This window comes from Podarcis tiliguerta (genome assembly GCF_965153285.1).
Source record: "Podarcis tiliguerta genome assembly, chromosome: 11".
Taxonomy (NCBI): domain Eukaryota; kingdom Metazoa; phylum Chordata; class Lepidosauria; order Squamata; family Lacertidae; genus Podarcis; species Podarcis tiliguerta.
The window spans coordinates 13,965,466-13,977,628 of record NC_139544.1 but is presented as its reverse complement, the minus strand read 5'-3'; positions in this window follow the sequence as shown (position 1 = coordinate 13,977,628).

Genomic DNA, 12,163 nt, shown 5'->3' with positions numbered 1-12,163 from the left:
GGCCTGTGTTAGCCCATAATCCTAAATACTCGTGTCTGCATGCTTAGTAATCACTGGGGAATTGTAGGGCACGGGGCCTTGGAATGCAAAGAACTTCATTGGGTCCCCAAACTCTCACCTCCTCGTACAGTTCCTATTTTGCCCCTGGCAAGCCAAAAACCCTTCTGTGGTGCTCCCTTTAATTTTGGGGTTTGTCCAAAGCCTATGCACGCTGCCATATAACATGGCGTCAACCACATTGTTCCTGGACCATTGGCAGCTGAGAAAAACTCCTGCTGGAACACAAGTCTTCTAAACACTTACGGAAATGAAAAGAAGGGAGGAAGAGTTGAAAAGAAAGTGCTCTCTTTTTAAATTGTGAGGACTGAGAATGTAGAAGAGGGGATTATCCACTACATGTGACATGGATTTATCAATATCCCAGAGGCTGGGCTTGTGAAAAGCCAATGAGGAAAGGTTATGCAAATACAGTTTCCTATTCTTCATGCTAATGACAGCAGGAAGAAAATCTAATTATCACCCCCGAATTACAGTGATCAGACATTGGGAAAGTCCTTTAGGGCAATTCAGAGGCACTTAAGGCTGATTGAGCAATGGATAGAAGTGCTAGATTTGTTGTCATGGTGACTGAAAAATGAATTCACAGAACTAAAGGCAATTTTCTGGCCCCTTAAGATGGAGTTTATGAAGTTGTGGGGGTTTTTTAACATGGTGGAAGCCAAACTATCAATACAGATGTAAAAAGGCAGCATTTTGGCTTTGTCACAATCATGTCTGTTTCCATTCTGCTGCAGTTTGGTTTCCTCTAAATACTACATTATTTGTCTCGGTTTCCACTATTTAATGTCATGCTATTTACATAACTTACAGTTATTTCAATATAAAGGAAACATCAAAACAACGGTGGGGGAAAATCAAACCTGTCGTTATTTGCGCATCATTTGTGAAGTTACATGACAACCTGAATGAATACCAATCATATTTACATGACTGATTTCCGTTCCTGGCCATAGACAAGCACAAGAACTGCAGCAATTTCTGCTACACCTCCATTTTCATCAGAACTTTTCAGCATCCCTAACTGTCAAACAGGCAGATTCTAAGTCAACACCAATATAGGCTCAGTAGTTCACAAATTGTTGTAACAGGTACCCACCTCCTGCTACTGCAATGATGAACAATGGAGACAGTGGCACGAACACACCAGCCTGATCACAGACCATATTAAATGGTAGTCCCAAACTAGTCAAGAGGATATAAGGCTCATGCTCCAACGCAAAAACTTGCCTAGAGTGAGGTCATTCTGCTTTCATGTAGGTTTAACATTGGTCTCTTTAAGAGATCAGATAGCTGGAGGCATGATAGCTCTCTTCACATGTACCTCTGCACTTACAATGAATGCTCACTCCTGCCATCTACACAGGGAGCCCTTTCCATCCCATATTCCTAGACATTTGCCCACCGGGAATGTGCCAACACAGGAACAAACTAGACTTAAATGTGCAGGGGCTGTGCTTTTTTCAGGAACTCCAACAGCATATAGAAGCCCGAATGCATACAGTTTGGATGTGCCAAGGCATGTTGCAAATCTACATGGTTTGTTGGGGAGGTGCATGCCCCCAGGATCCCACTAAGCGCATTCATTGCACATCAAGTGGGTTCATCTGAACAGTGCTTCTCTAAGGAAGAGAGTTGTTTTCCTGTCCTAAGGACTGCTCAGTTGGTTAGAGTTGTTGGGAAACTGTGTACGTGCAGCTACTCACACAGAGTCAATTAAGGTTTGGCAGCCAGCCAGAAGGCAATCTGAAGGAGTAAGTCTGCCTGGTGATAACAGAGACATGGAGACTGCTCCCTGTTTGGTCAAGCTCTCTCAAGGGAGTGATAATTAATGGCCTGCTAACTGGAATGTGTTAGTTCTTAGTTTGTGAGTTCAGAGTTCTGTGTCTGTGTAGGAGTTGTGAGTCGTGTCAGAGAGAGCTAGCTAAAGATCCGTGTTCTGTTCCTGTAAATAATCCACTGTATATAATAAACACCTAACTACAAGTTCCTGGTTCCTGCTTCGTCCATCCTGTCTGCAGCTAAGTTGCCAATTGCTTCTGTGGATTCTGCGTGTACTCTGCTAGGTCTGGCTAAGGTCCTGCAACTAGTCAGAAAGTTGCGAAACACTAAATAGGTTTTACCAATAAAAGAGTGGTGCTGATAATGCCAAGGTTGCAGGTTCGATCCCCGTATGGGACATCTGCATATTCAGGTTGGACTAGATGATCGTCGGGGTCTCTACCAGCTCTGTGATTCTATGAAGTTGCATCATCCCCAAGGAGAATCTCCAGAAGCAGGGAGCTATAGCTACAGAACTAAGTAACAGTGCATAAAATAATACCCAGTTTATTAGAATTAGTTGATAGTCATAGAATAGTGAACTGGCAAAGCAGGGGTTGTTGGGCATGTTTGAACTGGGCTGCAGAGATCTCTGTTCAGATCCTTGATCAGCCATGTGCCATGACTGCAAAAGGTATAAAATGGTAAGGGACCCCTGGTCCAGTCAAAGGTGACTATGGTGTTGCTATCAGGCCAAGGGAGCCGGTGTTTGTCCACAGACAGCTTTTCCGGGTCATTTGGCCAGCATGACTGGCACAACGGAAACACCATAACAGAAACCAGAGCACATGGAAATGTCGTTTACCTTCCCGCTGCACCGGTACCTATTTATCTACTCATACTGGTGTGCTTTAGAACTGCTAGGTTGACAGAAGCTGGGACAGAGCAATGGGAGAGCTCATCCTGTCGTAAGGATTCGAACTGCCGACCTTCTGATCAGCAAGCTGAAGAGGTTCTATGGTTTAGACCACAGCACTACCCGCGTCCTTCCGACTATGACTGCAATCCTATGCATAACCTGGTAGTAAGCTACATTGAACTCTGGGGTGCTTTCTGACTGCATATTTTCAATTTATAAAAAACATTCATCATTAACAAAAAGTCTCTGTCTTCTGAAATGGAACCTTTAGCTTTTAATTAGAAATGCAAGCAAGCTTGCAAAGAAGCAAGGAAAGAACTATGTAGCCTCTGCTCGATTATTCGTCTCATTTTCTGACTTCCTTGATGTTAATTTGTCAGAAAAGAAATACTAAAACTTGAAAGCTTCATTGTCACCTCACTCACCTGCCAGGGCAAGATCAAGCTATCGATTACCCCGGTGCTCCAGTAGATGACATCATTGATCCTGTTCAGAAAAAAAGTCCAGATGTTGCTAACTGCCCTAACACCCCCCCCCCAAAAAAAACACTTTTCCTGTTCTTCTCCGCCACTGAATGCAGTTTGAAAATAGCCTCTCTATTCCTCTGAGCTTCAGAATGTTTTAGGGAGCCCAGCTAAATCCTTTTGCATGAGTACAAAAATAACCACAGTGTTTGAATACATGCCAAAGCAATTATACTTCACTGAAACTTATTAAATTTCATTCAAATTCAAATAATTTCTGGATGATTTTATTCTGAGCGTCAACTAAAATAGCTTTGGTTATTTGAATTCCGCTGAGCAGTGAGGAATTTTTGTTTTGTTTAAAAGAACCCCTTTTTTCCGACTCAGCATAGGCAAGCTTCAAGAGTGACATGGTCATGCTTTCATCACTTACTGGTTTGAGTTTCTTGCATCTTTGCCGTACAGTGATTATTGATATTACGAATGCATATGTTCTGATAGCTAGACCTAGAGATACAGAAGTCCTGTTTGCAAACAGTCATTTCCCATGTTGATCAGTGCAGGAGTGAGGAGCAAGGCTGCATGAAGTAGCCCTGTCCCCAATGTCACACTCTTGGGCGGGTATAAATAATAAAATTATTGTTATTATTATTATTAGTAGTAGTAGAATGTAGGCTGGGCTATGCATATACTATATAGTTGTGCAAGAGGCTGCCCTGCTGCTTACCAACCCTGCCTACGCTGACTGACCTACTTCACTTATTCACTCCATCCTCTGTTGTCATGCTGCAGTTTGCTTGGTCACCTACTGGCAGACACATGAACTGCAGTGTGATGTTTTTCTTACAAAAATATTATATAGTAAGATACATAAGGGACGCGGGTGGTGCTGTGAGTTAAACCACAGAGCCTAGGACTTGCAGATCAGCAGGTCGGCGGTTCAAATCCCCGTGATGGGGTGAGCTCCCATTGCTCGGTCCCTGCTCCTGCCAAACCAACAGTTCGAAAGCACATCAAAGTGCAAGTAGATAAATAGGTACCGCTCCGGTGGGAAGGTAAACGGCGTTTCCGTGCGCTGCTCTGGTTTGCCAGTAGCGGTTTAGTCATGCTGGCCACATGACCCGGAAGCTGTACACCGGCTCCCTCAGCCAATAAAGCGAGATGAGCGCTGCAACCCCAGGGTCGGTCACGACTGGACCTAATGGTCAGGGGTCCCTTTACCTTTACTAAGATACATAAAGACTTCCCTGGAATCTATAATTGAATTAATCCAGAGTTCTACTTCCTAGAGAAGACTTCATGTGTTCAACAACACATATGAAAGCCCCCTTTTATGGATTTTTGTAATGTGCATGACGACATAGGAGGAACATGCTATCTGGGGTGGGGAGGGCTGCTTGGCATGGCCCCATTCCTTCCTTCTGTATGAATGAACATGGCAGACAAGAATACCCAAATAAGGCTGTAGAACAAAGCAAATCACCTTTCCTTGTTTAGTAGCAGTACATTAGTTTCCTTTCAGAGGCTGCCTGTGAATCTGTATAATAATTGAGACCTGCTGTTTAACTGCTGCAAATTCCAAGGATTACTGACCTCTGTGACAGGGATCCCAGCCCTGAGTTTCCACCAAAGATGAAATCATCCGGTCTGGTACGGAAAGCTGATGGTTGCTGGACAGCAGTCAAGTTAGTCATTATTACCATTTGTGTACATTTCTGCCCCATCTGCATTCCAAGCTTATGTAAATAAAGCAGCAAAATAGCGCTCAGCCTTCCTCTATGGTTGGTCTGTGCATTAACAAATGCACAAGGAGGACACTGTGTGAGGAAGCCAGGTCACTCCTTGAAAGTGAGTCACAGAAAAACAAATGGAAATTCAAACTGAGCTCCTGCCTTTCCCTTAGTGGGCAAGCACATTTTGTTACAGTTGAAGGATGGGCTGCTGTGTCAGTTTCAGTTTTTCCTGGTTCTTCATGATTCCAGTCTTGAATTCAGTTTGCCCAGTTTCTGCACCAGTTTATTAAATAATTAATGTTAATCACGTTATCTTCAAGGCCAGAAAGCTTGCTTGTCTGAACAATTCTCATACATCTCAGAATTCTGTTTTGAAACTTATTCTGAAGGCATGAATGGGGTTTGAGAGTGCCTACACCTGAATCTTATCGCTTCCTAGAAACACTGTCACATTTCTGAGCAGTTTCATGCTTGCAGCCAAGGGTAATTCAGGTTAGATTAACAGCACAATCCTATACATGTCTATCAGAACTTAACCCCATTGAATTCAATGGGACCTACTTTCAGGCTGTAGAATTGCAGCCTAAAACGAGGGGGAAATCTACCTTACCTATTCAAGCCCTTTGTGTTTCTAAAATACGTCGTATTTTTTAAACAGTTGGGTTGACATCGAAGAGGAATATAAAGCAATAATGTCATGGCAGGCTGCCAAACCAAAAACATATTTGAAAACGTAAATGCTAGAATTTAGGAAATATAAAAAAGACGGCTGCCAGTAAATTCAGCTATTTATACATTGTGGGGAGAATTCTGCTGCTTTTGTATGAATGCTGAAGCTGTCTAACGGTTAAAAGATCTAAGAAGCTTTGAGGCTGCAAAAGAAAAAGGTTCACTGCTGAGATCTTTCAGAAGAATGTGGGTTATTTTGATCTGCTCAGGATCCTACAATGTCAGGGATTTAAAGTGCTCAAAGGCAATGTAGCCCCCTCTAAAGATGATGGCAAATTTCAAGGTCAAAACTGCAATGAGATAATAGCACTGATTGTTTTGCAGAAGCATACACACTTCCCCCTCTTTCCTCACTTTCTGCATGAAGGGACTGCCCATTCTGCCAGCTACTGACATGCACAGAACATCTGCTTCCACATACCTGCTGCTGATCACACACAGGTAATCTGGTGCAATGTGGCTTTCCTTGGGTCACATGTTGTGTGAGTGCCACTTTGCTTGGGACACTGCCTTGGGGTTGGCATCATGCGGGCAACACGAACTGGACGGTTCACCAGGAACACTTTTAATATATGACACTGGTGAGAAGATAATCTAGGGTTACCAGACAACCCCGGTTCTTGGGGACAGTCCCCGGATTCACCAATCTGTCCCCAGACAAAATCTGTCCCCAGATTTTAATTAATGTCCCCTGATTTGTGCTTGGGGACTTCCGGCGAGGCAATGTGGTGGGTGCTATGGCAGCAAGCAGCACCGGAGGTCTCGGCCACATCAAAGTTCCAGCCAGCCAATACGCTGGCGGGGGGGGGGGGGCGCTATTTAAACCGAGGTGTGAGCCAGAGAGCTTCCTTGTGGCTCATTTCCTTGATCAACGCTCGCCCCGAAATCGTGCAGAGCCACCCTCAGCAGAAGAGCCCGTGGCGCTGTTCTGCCACGGGCTCTGCGCACTTGAGTGGGGGGGGGGGAGTGAGGCGCTGAGGCGGTGAAGAAGAGGAGGAGAAGCCTAGAAAAGAGCTGTGCTGTGTTGTGAGACAGAGACAGAGAGACTTGTGTGTATGTGTTTTAATGCGTGTTTTCCCAAGACCAGTGAGCGCCTTTACTCGATCTCTCTCTCCCCCTCCCACCTGTTTTTTGGGGGTGGGTGTTTGTGTGTTTGTAGGTGGCTTCTCTGGCTGCCTTGTGTTGAGATGCATGCCCAACAACTTTGGGGTCCCCCCCCCCAGAAAAAGGTCAAGAACTCTGGGCAACCCTTTCTTAAAATAATAAAGCATGAATTTATTTATTTTTTAAAGTGTCCCTGGATTCCTTGGGGGAAAAAACTGGTACCCATAAGCTAATCTGCTTGAAATCGTGTTGCAGTTGTGTATGTGGCTGATAAATGCAGACATGAAACCAGTGTAGGGTATGGCGTTGCAGATATGAAAATGCCTTAATTTTCTTATCAATGCAACCAATACTTGCCAACCTGGTGCTCTCCAGTGTGATGGCCTGGGATTTGGACTCGGAGGCTGAACCTGAGGAATCCCAGCCTGCACAGGAGTCCCTGCCTCCAGAACCAGCTGAGCCAGGGCTGGGGCATGAGCCTGAAGGGTTGTCACCTGTGCTGGACCCTCAGGTGCAGGCATCGGCTGAGTCTGCTCTGGCTCCTGAGCTGATGGAGGACCCATTGCCTGCAGGTGCTCCACTCTCAGCCCCGTTAGGGGAAGCTGAGGTTGCCTCTGGGTCCGGTAACCCTCCAGCCTCTCCTGAGCTGCAGAGGCTCAGGGCAGAGAGGTGGAGGGAACTAAATTCCCGCAGGAGGAGTGCTCGCCTCCAGGCCAGGAGAGGCAAGTCACCCATGGACTGGGGCCGCCCTATGCCTTGGGGCAGATAAAAGCCAGTCAGCCCCAGTCCCAGGTTATGGGAGCAACATTGTTGCTGGCCTGTTCCTGCCTGCACCCTGTCTTGCTCTCCTGCCAGAGTTTCTGACCTCACTTGTCTCCCTGCTTGGACCCCACTTCAGCTTTGACGGACAGCCTCCATACCGGACCCTCAACCTTGGACTGGACTCGGACCTCGCCACACGGTTAACCCTCGGGACCAGCACAGCCAGACTACAACCAGTGTTAGAAACTGAGATATGAAAGCTAGGAGCTGAATGGCACCTGAAACCAAGGTTATGGGTGCAACAATGGAACGTCTAGGCACACTTTTTATAACAAGAATACAATGTTGAAAATGAATGAACTGCAGCTAAAATATTGTGCTCATTTTTCACATGTTCTAGTCCGTCCCCTGCCCACCCCCTTAATATTCTTAAGAGGGTCTCCTCTGCAGCCTTCATAGAGTAGCTGGAAGTGGGGGGGCAGAAAAAGGTCCTCCTTTGCTTCCACTCTGCAGTTTTGATCTGAAATCTGTACTTTGCCCAGAGCTCAGAAACTCCTCGCTAATGAAATTCCCTGTAGCAAAATGCGCTTAGAACAATGAGAGTTTCGAACACTGACTACAATACCCATCAAGCCCAGCCAGCGGAGCCATTGTGGGAGTTGTGGTTCAGAACATCTGAAGGGGATCAGGTTGATGAAATGGGTGATGCAAGCTCTGGTTGTCGTTAATCATGGCCCTCAGGTGGTGCAACGGGTCAGTGTGTCTGGCTGTTAACCAGAAGGTTGGTAGTTTGAGCCCACCCTGGGGCAGCTGGATTTCTGCATTGCAGGAGCTTGGATTAGATGAACCTTGGGGTCACTTCCAACTCTACAATTCTACGATTCTATGGCTCACCCAATTTGGCAGAGCTGCAGCAATTGCCTGCCAGCAGAACCATTGCTGCCGCATGCTAGAAGCGGCAAGGTTGGGGCTATGCAGGCACACTGGCGGGAGTGCTGAATTTCCTCTACCCATGCAGCCCTGACCTTACCACTGCCTTGGAGAGCCAGTGTGGTGTAGTGGTTCAGAGCAGTGGACTTGTAATCTGGTGAACTGGGTTCGCTTCCCCACTCCTCCACATGCAGCTGCTGGGTGACCTTGGGCTAGTCACACTTCTCTGAAGTCTCTCAGCCTCACTCACCTCACAGAGTCTTTGTTGTGGGGGAGGAAGGGAAAGGAGATTGTTAGTCACTTTGAGATTCCTTAAAGGGAGTGAAAGGTGGGGTATCAAGTCCAAACTCTTCCTCCTCCTCCTCCTCTTTTTCTTCTTCTTGCCCTTGACTGGAGGCTATTGCTGTGATTCTTCTCCCTCAGGAGAGTCACTCCTGCTGTTGATAAGAACCGACACCACACAGTTATATACTGGAATCAACACCTGAGGTTTCCAAGTGGGACTAATCCAGTTACAACACCATATTGTTCTATGTTCTAGTTTTATTAGAATGCTGGATCATGCGGCTGATTATTTCTAGTATCTTACAGTGAGTATCCCCTTATCCTATTGGCAAGTTGCATTATCTGTAGAGGTGTATGCTCTTGTTTTTATAAGTATAAATTTATTACAATACCAAATACATATCCATAAAATGAGATTTCTCGAAATCTCGAGACTTCTCCCCGTCCCCTCCTATTGTCAACATTTTCAACTGCATATTATTTCATAGTCTATATTTTGTATCTATCCACATTGTCCTTGCTATTTGTTACATTACAACTGAGGTTAAAATCCTGCTAATGTTTTCATTTGCTTACAGCAAATAAATTATAAATTTCCCCCCATTCTTTCTTAAAGATTTTGTCTTCTTGGTTTCTGAGCATTCCAGTTTTGTCATTTCGGCATAGTCTAACAGCTGTATGCTCTTGTTTTAGAATCCTCGACTCCTTGTTATTTTAGAGTCTCCTACTCTTTACCATAAACTCCTTTAAGATATTTTTATGTATAGTAAACCAACTATAAGTTGAGCAAAAAAGTCAATATTAAGCAGATTCCTCCATTTGAAATCTAGGATGAATTCATTGCCCTTGGTTTATTACTCTTCTGTATACAGTGGTACCTCGAGTTAAGAACTTAATAAGTTCTGGAGTTCTGTTCTTAACCTGAAACTGTTCTTAACCTGAGGTACCACTTTAGCTAATGGGGCCTCCCACCACCGCCGCATCGCAGCCGTGCGATTTCTGTTCTCATCCTGAAGCAAAGTTCTTAACCTGAGGTACTATTTCTGGGTTAGCGGAGTCTGTAACCTGAAGCATCTGAAACCTGAAGCGTCTGTAACCTGAAGCATCTGTAACCTGAGGTACCACTGTATATCACACGTATATATCAAGTAATGCTCTCAATAATCAGCTGTCATGAACCCTTACAAACACGTGTTAAAAGGAAACCCATCCGGAACAAAAGAAGGACATATCAAAAACCAAATGCCTTCTGGGAGGCTGGAAATCTTTCACCAGCATATATGTTGGAATGTGTGCAATGTATCATTAATCTGTGAAAAACTGTAGTGTTCATTAACAGTTCTTAGAACGTGGCTGCTACAAGTGAGAGCTACCTGAACTCTCGCTATCAGCAAGGCAGACAATGATCTTCTTAGAAGCAGATGTATCAGCAGTGAGAAACAGGAAGGGAGGAAGAAAGCTTCAGGGGCTGTCAGAGGATGTGGTCATTGCTCATTGAAAGCATACTGTGCGCTTCAGACAAGTGGCAAATAAAAAGGCACACAGAAGTGAATTTTGAATTGCTCGTCGGTCCAGTTCCCCTTGTTCCAGAGGCTCAGAGAAGAGCAACACACACGGGAACTTTATCAACCAAAACAAGTGCAGAAATGGTTCTAATGCAGAGATCCCAGGCTGCTGATTGAAATCACTATGACTCACCGACCCTTTTAATCTTACACGCCACTAAAGGCTGATCCAGTTGTTTATCTGTACTGAAAATTTCAGCAGGGTGACTGATTTGCGTCTCTGGTTTCCCACTTCTGCTGCAAGGGCTGAGGCGAGAGTCACAGCTTGCGACATCACACTTTCGCTGTGAGCAGCAAAGCGAAGAATCAGAAGCATGATGCTGTCCAGATGAACTCTGAGAGGACAGGCCCTGCTGCTGCAGGCATTTGAGTGGCTACTTGTTAAGCAGAAATCCCATCGATAAAGGCTAAAAGAGATGACAAGAAGCCCAAGGGTTGTCATACGTCTGGGATTTCCCAGATATTATCGGGATTTCAAAGGCGGAAGTGACATCCTGGTGTGTGTGTGTGTTTCCGGAAGGTAGCAGATTGTCTTCGGCAAGTAAAGGGAGAAATCACATTTTTTTTGGTGTAAAAGTTCAACAACTTTGGGGGTGTCTTGATTTCTTTTCTTCTTGAAATATACTGTTCTCCTTTCCAAGAGAAAACCTGCTCTTTAGCAATAGACTGGAACAAATGGCAATCCCGAATTGCTGTTTGCTCTGACTGAGCACTAAAGAGTTGTTTTTCCCAGGGAAAAGCAGTGGGGAAAGAATAATTTAGGATAAGCCCTCATTGAACAGCCTTCGACAGCACTAAATCAGCAGAGACTGTGTATTCTAAGAGACAGGGAGAGATAATGATGATGATGATGATGATAATAATAATAATAATAATAATAATAATAATAATAATAATAATACCCTGCCCATCTGACCGGGTTGGCTGAGCCTCTCTGAATGTCTTCCAGCATATACAAAAACATAATAAAGCATTAAATGTTAAAAACCTCCCCATACAGAGCTGTCTTCAGATGTCTTCTAAAGGTTATGTAGTTCTTTAATTCCTTGACATCTGACAGGAGGGTGTTCCTACAGCCTAAACAGTCAACCACTGGCATGTGAAAGCTTCGTGTGAATAGACCAACACGTTACAAGTGTTTTTAGATGTAAGATGCATAGAAGGTTTACATGGGGGTTTTTTACACATGGCTTGAACATCATATCTATGAGACAGTTTATGGAAAGGCTCAAACTCATTTCATTTTATTATGGTTTGGAAGACAACCTAATTATTTGTTGTGCTTGGTATGAAGACTCACTGACGTTAATAGGCCTATGTCCATGAATATAACTGAGTCTGAGTAAAATTAATGAATATAACCCAGTATTTTTATTCAGGTAGGATTTTTGCCCCTTTTAAGAAACCCAACAAAATCCCTTACTTAAAAGATAAATCTTAACTTTGCTGCATGACATTTTACCAATGAGAGAATAAGCATCATTCCTAAATGCATTTATTTTAAATACCTTGCCAACAAAGGTCCGTATAGTTAAAGCTATGGTTTTCCCAGTAGTATAGAATGGAAGTGAGACCTGGACCATAAAGAAGGTTGATCGCCGAAGAATTGATGCTTTAGAATTATGGCGCTGGAGGAGACCCTTGAGAGTCCCATGGACTGCAAGAAGATCAAACCTATCCATTCTGAAGGAAATCAGCCCTGAGTGCTCACTGGAAGGACAGATCCTGAAGCTGAGGCTAGAATACTTTGGCCACCTCATGAGAAGAGAAGACTCCCTGGAAAAGACCCCGATGTTTGGAAAGATGGAGGGCACAAGGACAAGGGGATGACAGAGGACGAGATGGTTGGACAGT